Here is a 13779-nt window from a genome sequence, read left to right as displayed (position 1 = left end):
GAAGATTTGGGGTTGCGAAGCATATGTCAAGCAATTAATTTCGGACAAGATACAACCTAAATCTGACAAATGTTTCTTCGTTGGGTATCCAAAAGAAACTATGGGGTATTACTTCTACAACAAGTCAGACAACAAGGTATTCGTTGCTCGTGACGGTGTCTTTTTGGAAAGAAATCATATTTCCAAATTGACAAGTGGGAGAATAATAGACCTCGAAGAGATTCGAGACGAACAACGAACTCAGAACTCTTTAGAAGCAGTTCAAGTTGATGAACCTCGAAGGTCTTTAGAAGAGCCAGTGGGAGTAGTTTCTCAAAACGTTGTTGCCCCTCGTAGGTCAAATAGAACTATTTTTCAGCCGGACAGATGGACAGGCGTCCTCTTGACTGAAAACTTAGACGTTCTCATATTGGATAGTGATGAACCTTTGACTTACAAGAAAGCTATGACGAGCCCAAGCTCCATTAAATGGTTAGAGGCCATGTAATCTGAAATAGACTCCATGTCTGAAAATCAAGTCTGGGATTTGGTTGATTTGCCGGATGGGTTCACACCTATTGGATGCAAATGGGTCTTCAAGTTGAAGAAAGACAAAGATGGAATTGTATACATATACAAGGCTAGATTGGTAGAAAAAGGTTACAGGCAAGTTCACGACGTTGACTACGATGAAACCGTTTCTCCAGTCGCGATGCTTAAGTCTATTCGGATAATCCTTGCGATTGCTGCTTTTCATGACTATGAAATATGGCAAATGGATGTCAAAACTGCCTTCTTGAACGGTATTCTTGAAGAGACTGTGTTCATGACACAGCCGGAGGGTTTTGTCGATCAAAAGAACCAAGGAAAGGTATGCAAGCTTAAGAAGTCCATCTACGGACTAAAGCAGGCATCAAGGAGTTGGAATAAACGATTTGATGAAGCAGTCAATAAGTTTGGCTTCATCAAGAATCAGGACGAATCTTGTGTATACAAGAAGTAAGTGGGAGTAAAATTGCATTCCTAGTCTTGTATGTTGACGACATACTGCTTATTGGAAACGACATTCCTATGTTGGAGTCTGTAAAGACTTGGTTCGGGAAGTGTTTCTCAATGAAGGACTTAGGAGAGGCACAATACATATTGGGCATCAAGATCTATAGGGATAGATCTAAGAGGATGATTGGACTAAGCCAAAGGACTTCCATTGACAAAGTGCTAGCTAGGTTCAATATGATGGAAGCCAAGAGAGGCCATCTACCCATGTCACATGGCGTATATCTAAGCAAGAATCAGTGTCCCAAAACATCTGATGAGCGTAAAAAGATGAGTGGAATTCCATACGCTTCGGCTATTGGATCCATCATGTATGCTATGATTTGTACAAGGCCGGATGTTTCGTTCGCACTCAGTGCAACGAGCAGGTACCAGTCAGAACCAGGTGAGGCGCATTGGACTGCTGCCAAGAACATCCTAAAGTACCTGAAAAGGACTAAGGATCAGTTTCTGGTTTATGGTGGTACAGATGAGTTGATTGTTAAGGGCTATACGGACGCAAGCTTTCAAACCGACAGAGATGATTTCAGATCACAGTCTGGGTTTGTGTTCTGCCTCAACGGCGGAGCAGTAAGCTGGAAAAGTGCTAAGCAAAGCACTATTGCGGATTCTACAACTGAAGCCGAGTACATTGCTGCCTCAGAAGCAGCAAAGGAAGATGTTTGGATTCGGAAGTTCATCGAAGAACTTGGTGTTGTCCCCTCCATTAAAGGACCAGTGGCTTTGTATTGCGACAATAGCGGAGCCATTGACCAGGCAAAGGAGCCTAGGAGCCACCAGAAGTCCAAGCACGTACTGCGGCGATTTCAGATACTTCGAGAGATCGTTGAAAGAAAGGAAATCGAGATTTGCAAGGTTGGAACTAACGATAACGTCGCGGATCCATTGACTAAACCGTTGCCACAAGTGAAACACAACGCACATGTAGCAACCATGGGAATCAAGCATGTTGGAGAATGGCTTTGATTTTCTAAGTATTGTTTTAGAACATCTGTTAGATCTATGTTTAAAACAATTGGTTTAACCATTTCATATTTATGAAATTTATTTATTTCATATTCATTTAATTGTGGTTTAGAATTAAATGATAAGTCCATGTGATTCAAATCATTCAAATGGGATGTCAAGATGGATTCTTTCACAAAGAAACACCCATAAGTGAACTTGAAAATTGAAGTCACAAAGAATCCCTAATCCAGGTCATTGAAAGGTGGACGACCAATGACTAATGAAGATTAGATTGCAAGTAGATTACTTAGTTCTGTTTGTTGAACTAGAGTGACTGGATGTCAGAATCTTTTGCATAGATACTTATTGGATCTTGTATCGGATTGACCATGAGAACGTTTTAAGAGATTAAAGTCATGTCATAGGTAGTTCTCATTAATGGTGATTAGAAACCGTTCCTCAGAACATGAGCGATTATGTCTGCTCGTTTGAGAATTAGTTCGCTTTGATACTAGCTAAACGTCGCACCGTAAAAGGAGGCTATAAAAGCAGTTATTGGGCGTACTATGAATCTAAGTGAGTGTTCATAGATTGCAAGAATGGATTGTCCTCCTATCTTTGATAGGATATGGTGTTGTTGTGTAACAAGGCCTCTCGGAGAGTTAGATACTGTAAAATGCATGGCCGTGCTCAGAATGGTTAGGCTTAACCTTCTGCAAAAGTTTGACGGTTGAACTCTGTAATCCGAGAAACACTTCTGGACCTAATAAGGATGGCTTGGATCTTACCTTATGTTCAGTAAAGTAACACTAAGTGACAAAGGAATGTGGATGCACACTTGTCTGAATGACAAGTGGGAGATTGAAGGAAATATGTCCTTCACCCAAGGTGCATTAAGTCTAATACCAAGGTTCAGATTAATTGCGAACAATTAATTCAGTGAGATCAAGTGATCGGAACAGCTAGCTGGAGCAATGCTTCTGATCAGTGAGTTCTAATGGATATTGAACTCACAACTTACTCTTGACTGAACCTACAAGGTCACACCAATGACACGTAACAGATCACCGGATTAAATGAATCGGAAATTCATTTAATATCTTTTCGGGAATTAGTTGGAAACGTATTTTACGATACGACCTTTGTCGGAATCGTATATCGTATCGCGAATATTCGTAAGCTGGGCGACACGAATAAATTGTATCGTACGACGGTGATTTGTCGTATACGAAACGATAAATAATATATCGGAAATATATTAAATCGCGAATACGAAGGGCATCAGAGTTGCCGGCCCATTGAGCCAAGCACGTAAGCGTGCAAGGCCCAACAAGCCAGCAAGCTCGCGAGCCAAGGCAAGCGAGGCAAGCCCATTGGGCGCGAGCACACAGCAGCAAGCAATAGCGCAACAGTAGCGACGAGCGAGCAAGGCCCACGACCCAGTTGCTCGGCCCGCGCGATGTGGGCTTCGGCCTGCAGTGTGTCGCTTGGCGCGGGCGTGTGTCCGTTGCTTGGCTCGTACGGCTTGCTAGCCGGCCTTGCTTCTTGCTTGGTCGATTAGTAAGGTTAATGATATAACCTTACAACCTTGTTTCCAACACACACACAATTCATATTACTCAAACCCTAGAGACACAGAGAACCCTAATTCTCTTTGTGCCTCCAAAGTGAGTTCTTCCCAAAAGCAAAGTATCTTGATCAATTGTCTAAGCTACGATTATTAAGACGGATCTGATCGTGTCGGTGAACCATGTAGAGGAACGACAAGTGGAGTTCTTTGTTCGTGTTCGTTGACAGATTATTGTGGAAAACACGCTTCGAATGTAAGTTTGCTTAATCTGTGCTTTATATATGTTTCCTGGCTTTGGGGATTGTTCCACACATGTTATTATGTTTAACTGTATTCCCCTACAACAAGTTCTACACCAACGCCTAGGCTATCCACGCCAAAGCAGGTATACAAGTTCTACACCAACGCCTAGGCTATCCACGCCGAAGCAGGTATACAAGTTCTACACCAACGTCTAGGCTATCCACGCCGAAGCAGGTATACAAGTTCAACACCAACGCCTAGGCTACCCATGCCGAAGCCAGCATTCCAAAACTCTACAAACAACATCCAGGCATCCTAGCCTTTTCTCTCCTAAGACCCCGCAATTTCACCAGTGAGACTACTATCTACAAATACCAGGTACAAGATTCAAGAAAATTTTCAAAAGTTCAAATCTACAAGTTCCAACAGTTCCAGTTCAAGTGGCTATCAAACAATTCTCAATTTCAAGAAGCTTAAGCACACAAGCATCATTCCAAAGTACGAGAAAATTTAAATCTACATGCAATCCTAGAGATTATCTCATAAGCAAAAACATGAAATACTTACATGGACAAGGCAAGAACAAGACCAAGGGGAGAGGCTGATCGACCATTGAGACAAAAGAGCAAAGAATTCAAGAGAGTGTGCCTCAAAATGGCACGGCAAGGGGAGATTTTATAGCTCAACCCCGTGCCTGACGCAGAGCTCCGCGCTGGGCGCTGCCTGCTGCATGCGCAGAATCTGCAGCGCGTGGTCTCCCTTGCTGATTGCACGTCCTTTACTGCTACGGTCTTCCGCACCAAGCATCAAATGTCGCATCAGGCCATCTTTTGAAAACACGGGTATACACCCGTATCTCCAAGTAGAAACAGATGAATATTTCAAGGATACAAAGTCCAAAAAAATACAACGACTCAGGCGTTCGACTCCCAACAGACCCAAGCTCCATGAAAGTCAGCCGAAATTTCAAAATCTTAAGGGCCAGTAAAAAGCTCTTTTCCCCAGTAAAGCACATCCCCAACGGATCAACTCCGGGTATTCAAAATTCAAAACTCAAGATTCAAAAATTCAAGATTCAAATTTTCGATGCCAAGCTCCGCCCCGAACCAAAGGCGAGAGTACAAGTACAAGTCGGAGTCATCACAACCGCACGGAGGTAGACTCTATCCTTTTTTCTAACGCCTATTTTGTGCAGGTACCGGTGTAAAAAGAATGGTCTTCATCGCAGAACGTCTTGACCGTTCTCTGTCCCAAGTCGAGTACTTTGACTAGAGCTTTCCTAACCGAACACTTAGTCAAAGTGGGGGCTTCTGTAGACACCTAAATCGTGTCTCCCCTCTGGGATGATGACAATACCATTCTCCTTACTAGGCGGTTGGAGAAACTCCATGCGGAAATCCCAATTTCTAAGAACATCTCCAAAATACAAAATCCAAAATCCAATTCCCGAGGTTGATCCCCTTCCGGAACTCGGTACAAAATACAATTTTCAAAAAACCAATTTCAAAATCCAAGTACAATCTCATCTAGTAGACCATTCCATTGATTTTAATAAGCCTTTCCACTCAAAATCATATAAGGCAAGTCAAATTCGGGCGCCGACCCACAAAATCGAGCAAGCCGGGCCTCGTCCCGTAAAACCGAAATTCAAAACCCAAAACGGCTTGTTTTTCGACGCAAAATCAAGTCTTAACCTCCAAGAAAACACTACGTGCCAAGCATCATACTATTCGTACGAAGGTACATCAATACAAGACAAATCAAGGACGGAGCCCGCGTCCTTGTTTTGGCGGCATCCACGCCACGTCACCAGCGCCCAGCGCTGCCAGCTGCGTGCTGCGCTGGAAATGGCTAGCGTTTAGCAGCCATTTTTCCTATCAATACCCCCTAATTCCCAGCATTAAGGGAGGCAGATTCAATACACAACGTCGTAATTCCAAAAATACGCCTCAAATCCAAATCCAAAAATCCTTCAAAAACACATACAAACTTCAAGTTCTAAGCAATTGGGAGCTCTAAAAGGAATTCTTGCCTAAACCTAAATAGGTAATTCCGAATCCCACCATATTCAATCATGTTTCTTTGATTTTCCTATTTCAAAAATTATTAGCAAGTTAGCATTTTTACTACTAAAAATGTCACTTGCAACAATCATACATCTTTTCAAAATCCTGACAGGCTAAATCGTACTCCTATCAAAGATAAACCTAACGTTCACCAACTAAAAATATAGCAAGGGAAGCAGGGATCGTATCCACAGAGAAACATCGTTCTTCTACTATTAATGGACTAATCTAGACTACTGGTAACGAGAATTGGATTGGTTTGTATATTAAACTAAAGCAAATAATCAAACCGGAAAATAACAATATTAAAGGAATCTAGGGCAGCGGTTCAACATAAATGCAGACCGGGATTGGACAACGGACAATAACAATCAATTAACAATCATAACTAGGAAAACATGCATCTCTCGAATCTTATGAATTCCTTAGGATAGAACAACTAGCGGGCTCTCGCTACGTACTAGAAATAATTCCTATCTAATAGCAACAGACCAAAAACATCAGATTTATACCTCTCGGCGCATAATCTAAGGTTAATCAAACTCAAATCAAAATAGTCCGGCCGAACAGAATTGACGAGCAATAATAATAAGCTATAGAAATTATAATCAATCAATCAATAATCAAGTCCACATATAATCCCAATCATGCATTCATGGATCCCCTAAACCCTAGAAATTAAACTACTCACTCATGATAATAAATAACAACGCAATTAACATAATGGAAAACATGATTAAAGCAATGAATTAAATTAAAGCAAGAAAATAATACCGAATTAAAGGACAATGGAATAATAAAGCTTGAATCTTTGATTAAAATTAAAACTAAGTGTTTGGAGAAAATAGAGAGAACTCAAATAAAACTAAGTAATTAGAAACTAGAATAATAGATGTCCGTCAAAATAATAAGGCTAAGCTTATATAGTTTCTCAAAATTAATGCTAAAAAACGGAAATAAAACTCGCGAATATCTGCTGTAGGTTGGCGTCGCCCGATCGGGCGATTTGCTCGACAGTCGGCCCGATCGGGACAAATTCCGCCCGATCGGGCGGTTTGCGAAATGTTGATATCTGCCTTTTGATGGGCGCCCGATCCGGACCGGGCGAACTGCGCCCGATCGGGCGCGTGTAGATGGTTTTAATTCTTTTTTATTCCGCCCGATGGTCGCATTTCGCCCTCAGCTCAGGGCGATTTGCAATCTTTAATATCCTTCGCCCATATCACCGAGTCTAACTCTCGAGGCTCAACCATAAGCATCTAAGGCCCCCGAAAGTCGACGATAGAGGTCCCGAACTTCCTCGGGCTCGTGTAGTGGCCTAAATCACCATGAAACGGGTCTAAAAAGACCAATTTCTTATAATCAAACCTGAAACTCAAGGCACACTCAATAACGCATATTAGTACTAAAAATGGCTCCTAAGAGCTCATTTGACACATAAAAGTACTAAGGGACGGGGGTAAAACACTATATAAAACACACATATCAAACTCCCCCAAGCTTGACCCTTGCTTGTCCCTAAGCAAGGAAATCATCGATGAATATAAGACCAACTTCACCCCTAACATATTTCAAAAAGAAAAACATAATTAAAGGCAAAATCCAACGAGCATGCATCAATGTCAACCAATCAAATCTATTCAACCACTAATCCACCTTAACAATCGTCACGCAAAGCGAACCACAAATGCACAATGGAATTCAAGACTAGTGCTCACACACTCGTCGCTCATTAATGTGGCGGATAAAAGATGTACCCGTTCGCTCTCCTCCCAACATAATAGTGAACAATGCCCTCCCAAACTTACAACACTCGTGTGTCTAGAAAAACATACACTCAACCTAGTAGTCGACTCGAAATGTGTCATGTCATAACTTGCATTAATAAACAACTATTTCACATAAGTACACCTCTATGCATAAAGGTCGGAAGGTCTTCAAAGCTTGTAATGTTAGGCTTAGGTAAAGGTGCGGAAAATTTGGGTATAATGTGAGCTTTAAAGCCTTGTCTTTGGGGAGCATAAATCCTAAGAACAACCATGATCAACCAATATAATGACCATAACTCTCCCACTCAACACATGACAAAACAACAAATAGCCAACACCATACTTTCTTGCCTTTTTTCACAATTGTAACCAATCACTCATGAGAATATGAATTTGCAAAACTTGATTGAAACAAAACTTTGAACTTTTTATGAGAGTAATAGATTTTTCTCTTTATTTTCTCTTTCAATTTCTATTTTTTTTTTCTTTCTTTTTAGCAACCTTCACATTTGTTTTGTTCTTTCATCTCTTTTCATTTTCAACTCATTTTCAACAACAAACATGATAAGACGAACTCCATTTTCAATACCCACTTTGTGCTCAAAATGTAGTACACTACAACTCCCTCACCTCACTACTATTAGCTCCCCCAAGCTAGGTTTGGGACTAGTAACCAATGGGGTTTTACAGGCTTGTAATGTGGCGAGTCATCGAATAAAGGGCACAAGCAACAACATGGGTAGAAAAGGAGGGAACAAATGTAACTAGATTCATCTGAAGGCTACCTAAACAGAAAAATTCCTTCGTCCTCCACAATGTGCATGTATATGAGTCATAAAACACTACTAACAATTGCAAATCAATACTCAAAATCAATGACACACCAGGAAGCTATCACACATCCTAACCAAGTCAACTAGTCAAGCACCAAGTCCACAAATAGTTAGTCGAAGTTGACTCATGTTAAGGCATCAAAGCAATCGAATATCAAATCATGGCTAACACATCTACGTTGCTCATCATCAAATACCAAGAATCAAAACAATTTTCGCTCAAGGGGCACAAGGAAGCATGATTTTGTATTCATCGGAACGTATTTTTGTATTTTGTTTTTCAAAGCAATAAACTACTCTAGAAAACAGTAAACACACCAAAATAAACACACAAAAATAAGTAAATGCAAAAATAAAAGGAAAACATACCTAATATGTACAAGTGAGTGAAACACCCCCCCCCCCAAGCTAAATCAGACAATTTCCTCATTGGCTCAAGGGGTATCGAACCATCTCAATCCTCCTCAGCATCACTGACGGCCTTGGCCATCATCACCATCATCACCACCTCGACCTCCATAACCACTAGTTCCCGCTCCAAACCCACCGTAGTGGGTGGGTGTGAAAGTGCCCATGGCACCGGGAGCTCCATATCTCTCCGCGGGATAGGTAAACCAAGAAGGGTGCTGAGTGTCCGGTGCAATGTAGCCCTGCCTGGCATACTGATCATAGAAGGGAACATGGTCGGTGATCAGCCGCGAACTCATGGAAACCCAGCTCAAGTCTGCCCAACCTCTCATGAATGGACCCCTGCTCCTCCTCTGGTGTAGACCTACCCTATGGCCTCTCCTCATCCCCTCGACGCCCCCTCCTAATGTAGGTGCGAGGCTCGGGCTCGAACTAGTGGGGCTCTGGCTGTGGGTCAGGCTGGGGCTGCGGGTCAGGCTGCGGCTCACCCTCAAATCCAGCATATAAATAGTGAGCCTGACCGGGTCTGAAAAGGGTGCGGCCCTGAGGGTCAGGAAAGGTGAAAAGCCTGTTCCCCTCGAACATCCACCACATGGCACCCGGCCTAAACAACCCATGCTCACTCTGTAGGCGGCGAAATCCAGCAAAATAGGCCAAATCAAGTAAGTTGCTACCCAAAACCGGGGTTTGGTTAGCCTCAACGAAGTTAACTGTGGCCATGGCAATGTGGGTGATCAACCCACCAACGGTAATACGAGTGGTGTGTGTACTACTGGCTATAGAAAAGAGTTGGGAGGCCATATGATGTGCTAGGTTCATTTTATACCTCTCTTCCCCTTCTAAAACATAGCCACCCAAAATCTCTAGCTCAGTACTCCTAACATTTTGGGTCTCCTCTCTACCAAAAATTGTGAACCCCAGAAACCTGTAGAAAACAATAGGGACAGGGTGTTGTATCTTGGAAGCATGCAAGTGTTGCATACTACCGGGATTATCATTACCCGTCAGCTTTCCCCACATGGTACAGTCATTATGCGCACTACCAGGTTTCCTACTATAGGTGGTGGACAAACCAAAAATCCCACCAAAATCAGCTATACTCATGCTAACATTACGGTTCATCAAGCGAAAATGAACCGCCGACACAGTTCTATAACCATCTCTACGCAAAACCAACGAACTCAAAAATTCCAAAGTTATACGCCTAAAGGTGACACACAACATACTATACATATCCTTCATACCGACAACATAAAAGACTCGCTTTACATCATGCTCAATACCCAAATCATGAAGAGATTTTTGACATATAAAACGAGTGGGGATTACCTTCCTCTTCTTGAGGTGGATGAATCGGTCTCGTTGCCACTCCGTAGCAAAAATGACATCCGGGAAGTCCTCATCGGCTTCGAATTGGGGCGGTGGAGGAGGTGGTGTCGGCTCCCGAGCTTGGCTGTGGAAGCCTCATGTTGGTTTCTTGGTTGTGTGGTGCAACTCCTCTTTGGTCGGCTAGTCATGGTTAAAATCTGAATTTTTGGTGGTGTTTTGAGTTTTTGGTTGAATTTGGGGGTTTGGTGGAGAGTGGAGTAAACTGAAATTGGTTGGGTATAGGTTGTAGAGGATGATGAGAAGAAGATTTTGATGTAAAGTTTGTTGAATTTGGTGGAGATTTGAGGGAGATATGAAGGATTGAAGTTTGTGAGAGTTGGGGTTTAATGGAGGAAGAGAGAGAAAATAAGGTTGAAGATGAAGAAAAGAATGAGGAAGTGAAGATCCCGTGGCTTATTTGTCGCACATTCGCAAATCGCCCGATCGGGCAACAGCTCGCCCGATCGGGCGAATTTCGAACCTTTTCGTTGAATCTGTGCGCGCCCGATCCGGATCGGGCGAAATGCAATGCCCATGTTCTTCGACTTTTTCGAACCCAGAGTCATCTCAAAACCTCGAACTGACGTCATCACCAACCGCCCGATCGGACGGAATTTCGCCCGATCGGGCATTTGACTCGCCCTTTGTGTCGATCGGGCAACCGTCGCCCGCTCGGGCGAGTTTCCAACATTTTCCTTGAATCGACACGCGCCCGATCGGGCGCTCCTCGCCCGATCCGGATCGGGCGAAACGCAGGCTACTCCGTTTCAGCTTGAAATTAAATTTTTTCGAACTTGGAGCCTTAGACCTGCACAGCATTAAACGTCCAAACCGTAAAATACCCTATTCTCACCTCTCTAACACCAAAAATTACAATGAAACACACACTTGCTCAAAAATTATACTAAAACACACAAACGAAAGCGAAAAATACACTACGAAAAGCTATAAATGGATAGTGAAATACTCATCCCCTATTAGATTGATGCAATGTCCCCATTACACAATCTCAGTTTATGTGCAGACAACGAAAGGAAGGGGATGAGAGCCACGACAACTCATCGAATGGGGGCACCAAAGATGGTGGCATCTGGTGTCAATTCAAATGCCTTGGATGAGCTATGTGGTGCGGGAAGTGACAGATCACGACCCTTATCATGAATGCGGTGCCCACCGTTCACCGAGCTTTCGGCCTTTCGGGTCTCAGCATCATCAAATCGTGCTTCCTTTCGAACCCATGCCAAAGAGTTCATACTCCGATCACCTCCACCTGCAAAACAATTTGAAACATGCGCTTTTTCCGAGGAGTTATTAGAGTTAGTATGAGTCAATTTAGTGTTAAAATAATCATTAGAAACATTGACTCCAAAACATGACTCCTCTACCATAGGGCTCTTAGCAACATGGGTTAAATTGAAAGTAACCTCGTCATCCCCCACATTTAAGGTCAGCTTGCCATTCTTGATATCTATGATTTCCTCTGCAGTGTGTAGGAAAGGTCGACCTAAAATAATAGGAATCTGCCTGTCCTCTTTCATGTCCAACACAACAAAATCAACAGGGATAAAAAATTTACCTACTCTAACAGGCACATCTTCTAGAACACCTAGGGGGTATTTTACAGATCTATCAGCCATTTGCAGAGTTATGTTGGTAACTTTTAAATCACCCATGTTCAACTTAGTACATACAGACAGGGGCATGACACTAACATTGGCACGTAAATCACATAAGGCTTTGTCAATAAAAAGGTTGCCAATATTACACGGGATAGAGAAACTCCCGGGGTCCTTCAATTTGGGTGGAGACTTATTTTGTAGTAAGGCACTGCACTCTTCAGTGAATGCAACAGTCTCCACCTCACTAAATGCTCTCTTCCTAGTCAAGATGTCTTTTATGTATTTAGCATAAGCAGGTACTTGAGTAATTAATTCAGTGAAAGGGACTGTTACCTGCAGATTCTTTACCACTTCTAAGAACTTACCAAACTGCTTGTCTAGCTTGTTCTTTAGCTGACGGTGAGGGAAGGGAAGTTTGATAGGTGGAACTTGTATCTCAACTTTCTTCTCAACCCTTGTGCTAGCCTCCTTCTCCTTAACCACATTCTCACTTTCCTCTGGCACAGCACCACTGACAGGTACTTCAACCTCTTCTTCAACAGTCATAGGCGACCCATCATACTCATATCCACTCCGCAAAGTGACAGCATTTACAGACTCTCTGGTCACAGGCTGTGAAAGGAGTTGACCTTTGGGTCTCTCTGCAAGAGTAGTAGCCATTTGTGCTAACTGTTTATCCATGATCTTGTTATGAGCAGTGAGGGCATCGATTTTGGCATCCTTTTCGCTCAGAGACCCCTGCAATTCCAACATCATATTCCTCATCTCTACAAGCATGGGATCAGGCTGTGTGGGTTGACGTTGTGGAGGAAAACCAGGTGGTCCACTAGGCTGCAGGTTGTAGTTACTCCGCGGTTGGTAATGTTGTTGTGGTGGTGGAGGGTGTTGAATCTGATGGGGGTTCTGGACATTAGTACTCCTATATGATAGTAGGGGGTTGTTTTTATACCCCTCATTGTAAGAGTTGGAGTACGGATAGTTCTGCTTGTAGGACTGGAATGCATTGCATTGTTCGATAGAGCTCCGGCATTCTTGTGCATAATGGCCTTGCATCCCACAACTATTACAGACATTGGCAGATTGGGCACTCATTGCAGCGACACTAGCATGTTGGGTGGATTGGGAGGATGCGATCTGTATATTATCTAGCTTGTGATGTAGGGCAGTTAGCTGAGCAGTAAGTTGTTCAATAGAATTCATCTCATGCTTAACACCCCGGTCGGCAAAACCTCTAGGATTCCCATATTGGGCACTATGGATGGCCATCTCCTCAATCACCTCCAAAGCTCTAGGCACCTTCAGTTGCATAAATCTCCCACTGGCAGCTGAATCCAAAAGACACCTAGACTCATTACCCAGACCATTATAGAACTGCTGAACCAGGAACCAGTCATCCAAACCATGGTGCGGGCACTCTCTTTGCAAGTCCTTGAATCTCTCCCAAACTTCGAACAAACTCTCATCTGCTTGTTGAGAGATACCTAGTATCTGACCCCTCAGACGAGCTGTCTTCTCAAGTGGGAAATATTTAACATAGAACGCACGGGCCAAGGAATTCCAATCGATGATTTTCATAGCTGCGCGGTTGAGACTGTTAATCCATAGCTTTGCCTTCCCACTCAATGAAAATGGAAAGAGTATCTCCATAGTCTGCTCCGGTGTTAAATTATTCTGCTTAATGATGGCACAATACTGAATGAAAGACTGAATATGGAGATTAGGATCTTCACCCTTTTCCCCACCGAATTGGTGTCTCTCGATCATGTTTATCAGCTGGGGTTCGATCTTGAAATTCTCGACCGCAATGGAAGGCATGATTGCCTTGGGAAGCATAGACAGACTTGGTTTAGAATAGTCTGTAAGCCTTGGCACAAGTGGGGGGTGGCGGTGGTGGTGCTTGGTCACCCATCTCTGAATCTG

General features: G+C 43.0%; 1 pseudogene; it reads left to right on the top strand.

The window, feature by feature from the left end:
- The first annotated feature begins 13255 nt into the window (after positions 1–13255).
- On the top strand, positions 13256–13355 carry LOC130464547 (uncharacterized; annotated as a pseudogene).
- The last annotated feature ends 424 nt before the right edge of the window (positions 13356–13779 follow it).

This window comes from Spinacia oleracea, chromosome 6 (genome assembly GCF_020520425.1).
Source record: "Spinacia oleracea cultivar Varoflay chromosome 6, BTI_SOV_V1, whole genome shotgun sequence".
Taxonomy (NCBI): Eukaryota; Viridiplantae; Streptophyta; class Magnoliopsida; order Caryophyllales; family Amaranthaceae; genus Spinacia; species Spinacia oleracea.
The sequence above is the reverse complement of the archived record's forward strand: the minus strand, read 5'-3'. Positions and strand labels throughout refer to the sequence as shown.